This window comes from Miniopterus natalensis, chromosome 6, assembly GCF_054644295.1.
Source record: "Miniopterus natalensis isolate mMinNat1 chromosome 6, mMinNat1.hap1, whole genome shotgun sequence".
Classification (NCBI taxonomy): Eukaryota; Metazoa; Chordata; class Mammalia; order Chiroptera; family Miniopteridae; genus Miniopterus; species Miniopterus natalensis.
In genome coordinates, this window is record NC_142086.1 from 80,209,742 (window position 1) to 80,221,860 (window position 12,119).

Genomic DNA, 12,119 nt, shown 5'->3' on the forward strand with positions numbered 1-12,119 from the left:
CTACAAAGAGTAATATTAATAAGGAGCCACCACCAATGAATCTGGGAGTTATGCTGATATATGTGTATAGATTTGGAGAAATTCACAAAATTTTGTCAAATGATGAGACTCAATCTCCCCTTTGACCAAAAGGAGAAACTGTAAGAACCTGTGAAGGACTGAAAATGTCCATTGGCCACCCATCCTTTCATCATGACTTTTGTTCCTAAGAGTTTTCTTTCCCATGTGGATATTTGCACCACCTTAACCCCTAAACAGCTCCTCTTCAGCCCTCTTAGTAAGACTATATTCCCAATCAAATAGCTGTTAAATCCCAAACAATTCCTCCCTCTTCCGAGGCCCATATTTAACCAACTATTCCCCAAAAGTAGCTGACCCTTTTAGTAAAGCTTTATGGAACACTTTATCTTTGGGTCACTTTTTACGTTGTCACATTCTGAATAAAAAATTACAGCTCATAGTCTATCAATTTATTTTCTTTCACTTTTCTAATAAATCTTGCAGCCCCAAAGAGCCTACCAAATAAGGACATTATTTTCTGTTGTGCGTTCTAGCGCAAGTATCGAGTGAAAATACAAATATGCTTTACTTACACTTGATTTTATTCTTTTTATATTATGGCTAAAATAAAGTTTTCCATAGTTCTCTATGAGTAGTGATAAGCAGACTTGTTATAAACAATTATGACATTTTTGGACGACACAGCAGTGTGCTCCTTAGTGACCCATGGCCCAGTCTGTCTTGACAGTCATTCCCTTGACCCACAAGAAAAAGTTTGGAGCAGGAGTTGTTTGCAGAAGTTAGAACCAGAAAGAAAAGAGAATAAATAGCCAGTGTAGAGTTGGCAGGAAGAAAGAAGGGAGAGTGGTTCCTCCCTCAGTATTGCTGTGGTGATTCTACCGGCCTTTCATCCAATTCATCTGTGTCTGTGGAGTTCTTTACTCCACCCACTGCTCTTTGGGAAAATAATATTCCTTAATGATCATATAAGTGCACAGGCAAAGAATCTTTCTTCATCTTATTGGCATAAATTGTCAGTCTCAGCGAGACGACCTTCTTATTGGAAGGCATGCAGCACATGGAAAATGTAAGGAGACCTTCTTGGTCATAATTTTTATTTCAATCTGTCATGAAATGTTAGTCATTTGGCCAAATATCTTCTGTTTAATTGATGCTCTTTCACAACAAATCATGCCCCTGTTTTGGCTGCTCAAGTGCTTTACTTTTTCATTTTATAAATACATTTTTTAAACTCAACAGCTAAAGTACTTTTACTTAATCAGAATAATCAGGGCTCTTGAGATGCCACTAATCATAGCATAATATACAAATATTCTTCAGGGACACATTCCTTGATCACATAATCATATTCTGAGCCTGTCTTGAGTCATGATAGGAGAGCAGGAAAATTGGGTGTTTTAAAGATTTGTCTATTGTGGTTAATTAATGCACTCACTAACTTAAACATGGAAGCAATGCTCTCATTGCTCATTCAGACTAGGATAGTTTTGGGGGGACCTTAGAAAGAAAAGAAGAGCTGCTTTCTTCTCCTAAAGTAGAAAATATATTACTATTTATTTATTCCTGGGTGTTAAGAAAGTATTAGAAGCCACTGTGTTTCTTTAAAACAGTAGATTTACAAAAGGAGGATACAGTAAGTTTTTTTTAATGCTTAATTTTAAATCAGGCATAATTCTAAGTGACAGCAAAACACATCAACGCTAACCTGCTTGGGTTAAATGCTAAGCATTTATGTTTGGGTAAGTGGCTAACAATGGAGAGGGCGGGGGGAGAAATGGGTTTTGGCAACTTTGCAAAATGTCTTAAGAATGAGAAAGTGATCAGTTTTCAGAGGTGTCTCACGCCATGCTTTTTACATTTGGTATTTTGATTTGTTGTGTCTACTGTTTTTAATTTAAAAAAGAAACAAAGAAAAGTAAAAAATGAAATAATTAATTATGTTAAACTTGAGAAACCTTGATTTTAATTCTGCTTATAGTTAGATTCATATTAGAATATCTCAATAGCAAGAAGATTTTTTTTAATATAAGAAAATGTGATGTGAGTGACATATAACTGTATAATGTGCATACACACACACATTACAACCCTAACACATATGTTTTAAAAATGAAAGTTTGTACTTTTTCACCACCTTCAGTCATTCCCACCCCCTTTACCTCTGGGAAGCACCAATCTATTCTCCGTTTCTTTGAGTTTAGCTTTTTTAGATGCCACCTATGAGATCATACAGTATTTCTCTTTCTCTCTCTGACTTATTTCATTTAGCATAATGCCCTCAAGTTCCATCCATGTTGACACAAATGACAGAATTTCCTTATTTTTACTATTTAATAATATTCTATTGTATAGATATAGATATATAGATATAAATATAGATAGAGATATATAGAAAATATTTTCCTTATACATTCACCTGCCAATAGACAATTTATTTCCATATCTTTTGCCTGTCATTTCAGCTGGCATGACTCATTTGTATAGAGTCATTTTATTGGTCTATAACAATATCAAATGCTCATGTAGCTTCATGAATATACTATGTAATAAAGGGCACAATAATCACTTCTTAGTGAGATATTATATTCTTAAGTAAGATGTTTTCAAATACTTAAAATAGCATATTTTAAAGCAAATGTCCAGATACCACTATAGAGACAGCTTGCAGCATTTTAATCGCAAAGATGTGCCTTATGTAGAAAGTGTGCCTATTTTTAAAATAATCGAGCACTATTGCTAGATCATATAAGTAGACAAATTAATTTGAATCTTAATGGGAAGTATTAGAAATTATATAAGAATTGCTTTCAACCATTAAAAAGTAGTAATAGATTTACTAATATCTGTTTGTGAAAGAAAATTGTAGATGTTTAAAACGTACTGTTAAATGGACACTATTTTAGCTTTGTAATGACATCTTAGTAGGAGGCACATATTACGCCAGGTTTATAGCTACCAGGGGCATGAGAGCGTTGCACAAAGGGCTCCGGGAGGATGGGCCTTGACGGTGGCCTAATTAACAAAACAGAGGCTGCTCCCTTCGTACGTGTATTTCATGCATTTTCTTCCACCTGCATGTTACATGCTGCTGAGGCCAGCGAAGTGCCGTTCCTCACCGGCATACTGCTGGGCCCTACCCACCTGCTGCACCCTGACTGCCCTCTCGGGAGCCTGGAAGTGCAATTCTCTTTTTGCTCAGCAGTACTTTAATTAAAGTCTACATTATAACTGAGCTGTGCTTATATTATAAGCAAGTGGAAATATCCCATCTTTGCAAGCACACACGAAAACACATTCCTGGGTAGAAAAGGGAGAGGGGATCCAGACGTACAAACTTGCAGTCATAAAATAAGTCACAAGGTTGTAATGTGCAGCCTAGGGAATAGAGTCAGTAATATCAGAACTATGTACGGGGCACATGGTCACCAGGCTTATTGTGGTGACCATTTAGCAAGGCATATAAATGTTGAATCACTGCGTTATACACCTCATATAATATTGTATGTCAACTATAATTAAAAAATCCTAGCTAAATTATTCTCTACCACTTTTAATATACACATGTATTAACTTATATTAGAGAGAACTAAGTAGAGAAAAATGCAAATAAAGCTTAAAGCTTTGGTCACAAGCAAAGCTACTCCTCTCTCAATATTTCTGTCATCTCTGTTATTTAGTCTCAAAATATCCATTGATCTCTTGTTATCTCTCTATTTAATGGGATGACCTATTGTGTGTTTTTTATAGGGCTGAAATACTATAAATAATACAAATAACATTTTCTGCTTGAGATAGTGAGGGGTTCATGGATGTAGAACATATACTAACACCTCAGCAGTGGGTTGTATCTGTCATTTTGACTGTCTGTCTTGTGTATCTAAAAAAAGTCTTAGAATATCTTTTCCTATAAGACTTTTCTCCTGGAAGTGAATCTGGAAGGCAGGAGCCAACTTCTCTGCCTATAAATGGCAAATAAAGCTGTACTAAGATCCACACCCTCTTCCATGTAGTTTAGGTGCTAGGAGGTCTTAGCATATTTTCAAACCAGCTGATACTATAATTTATACTAATATGTTTTATATATCTCCCTTTAGCTAATCACACAGTCTATGGGTCTGAATTATGAATAGATGAGTGCCAGAAATTAGGCACCAAACCTCACACTGCATTGCTCGCAAAAGCTTTCTATAATAAGCTTTTGAAATAAGCTTATTTCTTACATTGAAATAAGAGCAAAAAGCTGATCTCACCATATTAATTGTATGTATTCACCTATTTCAGATCAATTTACTGAATGCTTTTTTTATTTCCTTTCACATTCTATATACATTTAGGCTTCCATTTGTTCTGCTGGAGTAAATAATCACTTTTGTTCAGGGATCTGGATATATTAATAACCCGTGTCTCATAGATTGCTATTTGGTAAACAGAGGACGCATATCTTTTCACTAAATTTTTATTTTTGATTAATAGTTAAAGATTATCACTCTCTTTCAGAACATGCCCTCATGTGATCTATTAGTCAAGACAAGTAATTTAAAAACAAATGGATGGGTGGAGGAAAAGAAGAGAGTAGGAGAAGGAAGGGGGGCAAGAAAGGGCGCTGACAAGAGGCACAGACAACCAATGCCGAGCAGCTTGCCGTGACCGCAGCCTCGGGCCGCTGCGAACAGACCACAGTGGGAAGGGCCCCAAGCACTTGGTTCCCAGCTTACCCTGTGGCCTTCCAGGTACGACCTTTTGGATTAAGGGGGTGTTACTTTTTGGACTAAGGGACTAGGAGCAAAATCTTTACAAAGTTTGTTTGTTTTTCTTCCAAATACACTAAACTGTGTGCTTGTATGTTTTCTTTGAACTCACATAGTAGCTGTTAGATACTTCTGAGTGTTGATAGCATGAGTTTGAAATACTTAATTTTAACAAAGATGGCATTTCTCATCTTTTTATTATTTTTATTGTTAATTTAAGTATAAAAACTAAGGCCTCTAAACTGTAATGCTAATTAACTCACATGATTGAGTGCAAGCTTCAATCTATCCTTCTCAGTTCACACTTACCTATGTAGCAAGTAAGAAGGCTGGCGCATGGATGAGTAAAGAAGCAACTGGTTGAGCTACAGAGAAGATATCTGCTATCAGTAAATTCTTTAATCACATTAACTTTGGTGCTGTAGTAATGTTTGTGAGTTATGTAAATCTTAAAAGAATTGTATGTAGGTATTAGATATAAGTTTATATTTCTGAAAAATCTGAAATAATCAAATTTTGTGTATCAGTTAGATCCCTTAAAATGTTTTTAATTTAGGGAAAAATACAGCAATGCAATAATTAAAGGTAAAATTAAAACAATGAATATTTAATAATCTACTCCTGTAAGGGAATTATTGCACCTCAAACTCAAAAGTTGGATTGAAATATGATTATAAGTTAGGAATGATTTCTACAATCAAGGTTTACATATTGTCACTTGCACACAATATAATTTATTTCTTATTACTAACGAGAAATGTGCTTTTCTTCAGTTTTCCCAGAAAACTAATTTAGGTTATTTTTATTAGAATTTCTTATTTCCTTTGCGAGCAATACACATGCATACTAGTGTTATGTGTTTGCCTTAAATAGAGTATTTTAAAAATTTAAGTCCTGAGTAAAAACAGAAACTCATTTAAAGTAGATATTTACAACAAATTCAAATAACCACAAAGCATCACCGATATAGAACAGATTTCAAATTATGATCTTCAGTACATTATCACGGTAGAAATTATGTTGTTTTCCTAATTCATTGCATCACAGTGATTCAAAATGCCAAACATTAAATGGTAAATATTAAGATACCATTTATATGTAATTTAAAGTAATTTAAATTTAACTAAATGAGAATAACATCAATACACATAATTAGTCTGTTCATAGTGACATTTAAGTGATAATGTTTATTATAAAAGTAATGTTAGATGAGTGCTTTTAGGCTAAATTATTTGTTTTAACTTTAAATAGGTTTATGAGCATTCGAATGAGGGTAGTATTTGCATATCCCATTTTAATCTCCTTGTGTTATTTTGTCTTTATCTTTGAAAATAAGAGGAACTTTCTGTCACAAAAATCTCAGTGCAAGTATTTTTAAGTATTTTCATAGATATAAATTTCATCTTAGCACTTGTATTGAATAATACAGTGCATTATTCAATTTAACTCTAATTCTTCTAAAAAAGATAGTCGAAGTGAGGACACACAACAGGTTGTTTTAAAATAGAAATTGTAAATGTTGACTATGTATTAATGAATATTAATTGTTTTTCAAATCCAGAAACTATAATTATTTTATCTTATAAAAAAAAAAATCTAGTTACTTGTGTCAATTCATTGTTTTACTCCTGATACCACTTCTTATGGGCCCAACTCAAGCATAGTAAGAGATAGAAAGATGTGTAAAGATCAGGTAGCTTCACGTTGCTGTAAGTCACAAACAGTCAAAATGGGTCACCAGGATAACAATTTCTAGATACTCCCAGTGCAATATTCTTTACAGCTACAATGCGCATTGTTACACCCGCCTCGCAAATTCATACGTTGAAGTCCTAACACCTAGTAACTCAGAAACTGACTAAGTTTGGAGAAAAGGCCTTTGAAGAGGTTATTAAGGTACAATATGTTCATTAGGGTGGGTCCTAATCCAACATGGCCAGGGTTCTTACAAGAAGATATTAGGACACGGACATGCACGAAGGGAAGACCTTATGTAGATGCAGGGTGAAGACAGCTATTTACAGATCAAAGAGAAAGACCTCAGAAGAAACCAACCCTGACGATACCTTATCTTGGCCTTCTAGTCCCCATAACTCTGATGAAATAAATTTCTGTTGTTTAAGCCCCCTATTCCTAGGACTTTGTGAAAGCAGCCCTAAAAAGTGGTACCAATGTATAGAAGAAACGAGATAATACGAACTTGCAACTATGGTATTATCTATATGCATCCCAGCCAAAGAAGGGGAAAATACCAGGATGTGCCTTAGCCAGAAACTATCAGGCATACGGCGTAACTTTAATTCAGTTCTATATAACTCAAATTATCTCACTAATAAAATAGACATTATAGACATGGGCTTTATACATTAAAATATACATTATAGACATCACACACACACACAAATGTGTAACGATATGTATATATAATATAAAACTAATATATTATCTATATATTGAGATATATATTTCTTTGTATTTTCGTGTACATGTTGAGATATGTCCACATACATGTACACACACTGCATTTCTCTTCTCTTCTACGTTTTGTTTATTTTATGCACAAGATCCTAATGACTTCTACACTTTTACCCTAAGTTCACTGGCTTTACATATTCTTTTACTGCTAACCAACTTTATACCTTTCCTTCCTTTATCACAGTCAACACCCCTTGAAACAATTCCACCCTTTCGTATTTTGTGTTCTATTTTTTCTTATATCGGCGTTTTGAAGTTTTTAAACATTACTGGTTTTGCACAAAATATTATCTGTGTTTGTCCTCTTTCTCCATTTCTTCTCAAGAGGCCGGCTTCTGCAAAACTTTAATTGATATAAATTCCCCTCGGCTCTTTATTTTAACTGAGTACTGCTAGATAACATTTGTACGAATGAACCCTACATTTTGTGAAACAAAAATATAAAATAATGATCCATTTTATTCAGACTTCTAAGCTCACATGAAACAGATGCCTCTCTCCAATATTTGAATACTTTTAGTGAATCCATGAGACAAACCTGAGGCAATGCTTGAAACAAAGCAACACAATGGGCGGAAATTTATAGATGGGGGGGAATAAAAGATGAAAGTCACCGAGGCAGAGCTGAACGGTGATCAGTGTAGAGGGATTTGGTGCTAAAATGCCCTTCGATAAACTTTTAGAAAATATTTATTTCTAACTGTTGAATATCTTGGTAAATACATATCACTCAACTTCCAAGTACATAAATAAATAAATGGATAAATAAATAATCAGTCATTAGGTATCCACAAATCTCCAGCATTGCACTCAATACCTGGAAGACATGGATACAATTGTTCCAGGATGCTCAACCGATGTATCCAGCTACGAAAACATTTGTGACTGTTTTTGTGTTTTAAATTAATTTTAGTCTCGACCATTACGTGGGCACTTATTGCAGAAAAACATCAATCATAGTTACATCTATAAGCAATGTGTGAACAAGATTGATTATTTTTAAACTCTACCTTATGTTCAACCTAATGATCTCACAATGAAAGTATTTATTGTATAAAATAATATTTCAAATTCAATATAAAAGAATATATCCAAAACACTAGGGAAAGTCAGTGACACCACCATTCAAACTTAATGTATATTCTATTTATAACTGTAGACACATCATTTGTTACCTAAATACTTGATCTTCATTTGTTTTTAAATTCTGGTGATATAAAATGTAATTTGGCCTGAGAAAGTTTGGAATATATTGGAATATATTCACACTTTACAAGAGCTAAAAAGCTTTAAAACATAAACTCACTGTCTCACCACTAATTAATAAAATAATTCTTTAAAACTGGCAATTTAAAGTTACATTTGAGAAAGTTTCCATTGTTAATAGAAGCCAATTATTCAGACTGTTTACACATCTTGAGAAGGAACATTCTGTATCTTTTAAATCAGAAAAATTATCTGAGTTAAAAAAAAATAATTGTTTGCTGATTTTTACTTAAAAATGATGCTGTCAGTATGCCAGATGTCTCTTCTGTACTCCAAATATGTAAAAATGGTATTTAAATTTGCATCACCTACTGTTAAAACATTTTTGCTGCACTCCATTTAATTTCTCTTAGTGTGTGAGAAGCTTTAATTATGCACAACATGTTTGTAAACCATGTTTGGAATAATTACTCATGTTCATGCTCATATTCTCTACTGTTCTTTAACACACACAAACCAAGTGAAATGGGCAATTTTCTTTCTTAAACTCCTTGTAAACATTGATGCCAATTGTACTCCAAATCCATATTTTGAATAAATTATTTTTATTTAAAACAACTGTGAGTATAGCACAAACTCTATGTTCTTTGTCTCATTTCCTGTCTACTTGATTCTGCCACAAGCATAATACTGTTAGTTCAATCAATCAAGATCTATAGAAAAAAAAGTATAATTTATTTATTGACTCCCCGTTAAGAACTAACCCCACTTTGGACACATGACTTCTTTCTTAATGATTTATACCCTGAAGATTCCCTACCTTGACATTAAATATAACATATTGTAATTAAATATTTTCCTTTCATATTTTCACAGAATCGAAGCCAGAACAAACCTCTTGACAAAAGCTATTGATCATAGTATCAATTCTGTGCTTTACTGAATGACATGCTGGTCTGCCATGAAGTTATTTCAATTGAAGCCAAGTGTTTAAATAGTCTTACCTCCAGACAGTTCTTCCATTAATATGAACTCATTTATAGCTAAAAGTTCCAATGTAGATGGGAAAAAGCAATTTAACTGGATGATCTCCCTTTCATTCTTTGAAATTCTCTAGTGTTGACACAAAAATTGCAATTATGTATAAGCCATTTTTACTATCACTATCTTTTTTAGTAAGTAGTGGGAAATGGAAAGCAATCACGGGGAACTGAAATGTTGAAATAGATTGAAAAGTAAGCCAAGGTATTTTAAGAAAATGCTAGCACAGAGATAGATAAATCCTTTTTCTAAAACACAGATAGTGAATAAATTACATCAGCTTCATATTGTCTTTCAGATTGGTTTTTGTCTTCAACATATCCTTGTAGAGACTATGAAATATAAAATTCCACAGCATTTCTTTCTATCATTTTTATTTGAGCAATAATAATTGCTAGTCATTATTATTTTAATTTTAGTAAAATAAGCCATTAATCCCCCTCAAGATAAAGTAACTGTAAATTACTAAAATAGCTGATCTTCCTCCACAATGGAATTTCTCTAATTGTTTAAACTTAAAAGCTCATCACCTTTATCAAAGGATATCAAGTAGAACAAATTAAAGTAAACCTTAATTACGAGTGAATCTTCTTTGTGATTATTTTTAAGAGTCCTTATTCATATTTCAATTCCAGTTACTTTTTTAAATGGAAACTTTAAGATTCTAACACTCTAGCTTGGGGTCATGACAAAATATCTGGGGAGTGCAGAGAAACTGCTCTTTTTTTTTTTTTTAAATATATCTTTATTGATTTCAGAGAGAGGAAAGGAGAGGGAGAGAGAGAGATAGAAACATCAATGATGAGAGTCATTGATCAAGCCCACAACCCTGGCACGTGCCCTGACCGGGAATCGAACCCCAGTCGCCTGGATCCTAAGTCGATGCTCAACAGCCGAGCCACGCCCGGCCGGGCAGAAATTGCCTGCTCTTGAGCTGCATTGCTTTGATATTGGGAATGACAAGTCATACCTCATCACTCCCAATATAAAAGCAATCATGCCATTATCTTCTTGCTTTGTGAAACGTCCAAATAACTCATATCGATAAACACATAAAATAAACATGAAAACTCAAAATTTTATGTATATTATTGGTGTTAAATTCATATTTTATAGTTAAGAGTCCCTTCAAACTTCATCTCCTCTATTGCATGTGTTTTGGGTGATATTAGTGTCTTCCAGCGTATCTGCAAGACCAAAGATTCATGCTTGAGCACAATGATGAAAATGAATATATCAGAATAAATTATCTACCTGTATGGGTGATAGCTTTCTCTCATCATGTGGTCCCAACTTTTCGCAGAAGATAAATGAGACACCAAACAAAAAGAGGCAGAAAGGTAGATGTAGGAAAAATGTAAAGGAAAAACCCCAATTATATTTCCAGAGCCCTGTGTCTAACCATCACTAAAGTAATTTGTTATTTTTTTAAACTAAACATTATGAAAATTATTTTTCCTTTATTTCTAGTGTCTGAAACTTTCAAAAGCCTTTATCATGAACCACAATCTGTATTAAATTTTACTATTTGGTTTGCAAATGATGTAGACTCAACCATAAGAATTCACCAATTGTAATACAAACAGTGAAATTGTTTGCAGATGGTGGTGCTTAACAAAAACTATTGCAAGTGGAAGATTATAACATGGAGATGGTTGAGTTAGTATACAGTCTAAGATGGAGAAGTTTCTGCTAGAAGGAACTGTTGAGAATTCTTTTTATGCTAAAGAAAAGCCGCTAATTAATAATAATAGTAATCACTAGGTCAACTGAGACTTTAGGAAATATGATAGAAAACTCTCAAAATGTTAGTATGGGTTGGTAACTTTCTGTTGTCCTCAATATGATGAAAAACAAAAAACAAAATCTCATAGTCCAATAACTAAGTCACATACACATTTGCAATTTATTTTGTGTCATAAAAGTAAATTCCACAGCACTAATGGCGAGAATTCTCCACTAGCACCCACTCCTTCTCCCGATATTTTGCCCTCCTAACACAATGGGAAAGCTAGAATGTAATTATTGCTTCAGTGTCTTTAAAGGCTGGGAAAGCAAACAGCTCTACTTCTTATGAACATAATAAACAGCATCTTTAATGTTTTCTACTCACAAGATGAATATAGGTTAAAAAAAACAACAACAATATTATTATGCTATGTTCTTTTAGGATCTAAGAACTGCCTCTAGTATGGACATATTTGTGGCCTAACACTATTTAGTTTTATTTTCAGTAACATCCTCTCATTGAATCCTGGCAGAATATAACAATATGAAAGGACATTAAGATCATAGGTCCTTTTTGGATGTGATGGATTGCCTTATTTCTTTTTACTTTCTTCTTCAGTATATCACTTTGAGTTAATGTTGAAGACTGTAATAAATTGACATCGTATTTCCAAACCCTTTCCTTTATCCTGAAGGTCATTTGGATATGAATTTGCCAGCAGTTTCCAATAAGATGCTATTGTCTAGATAATACTTAAAGTACAATTTGTCAAGGAGCTCTTCGAGATGGGATTAATGTTAATTATTCACAGAAATACACAGCTACTTTGACACTTTTAAAAAATTAAAAATTCCATTAAGGCATATATTCATTCTAATTAAATATATGTTTCAGTTAAA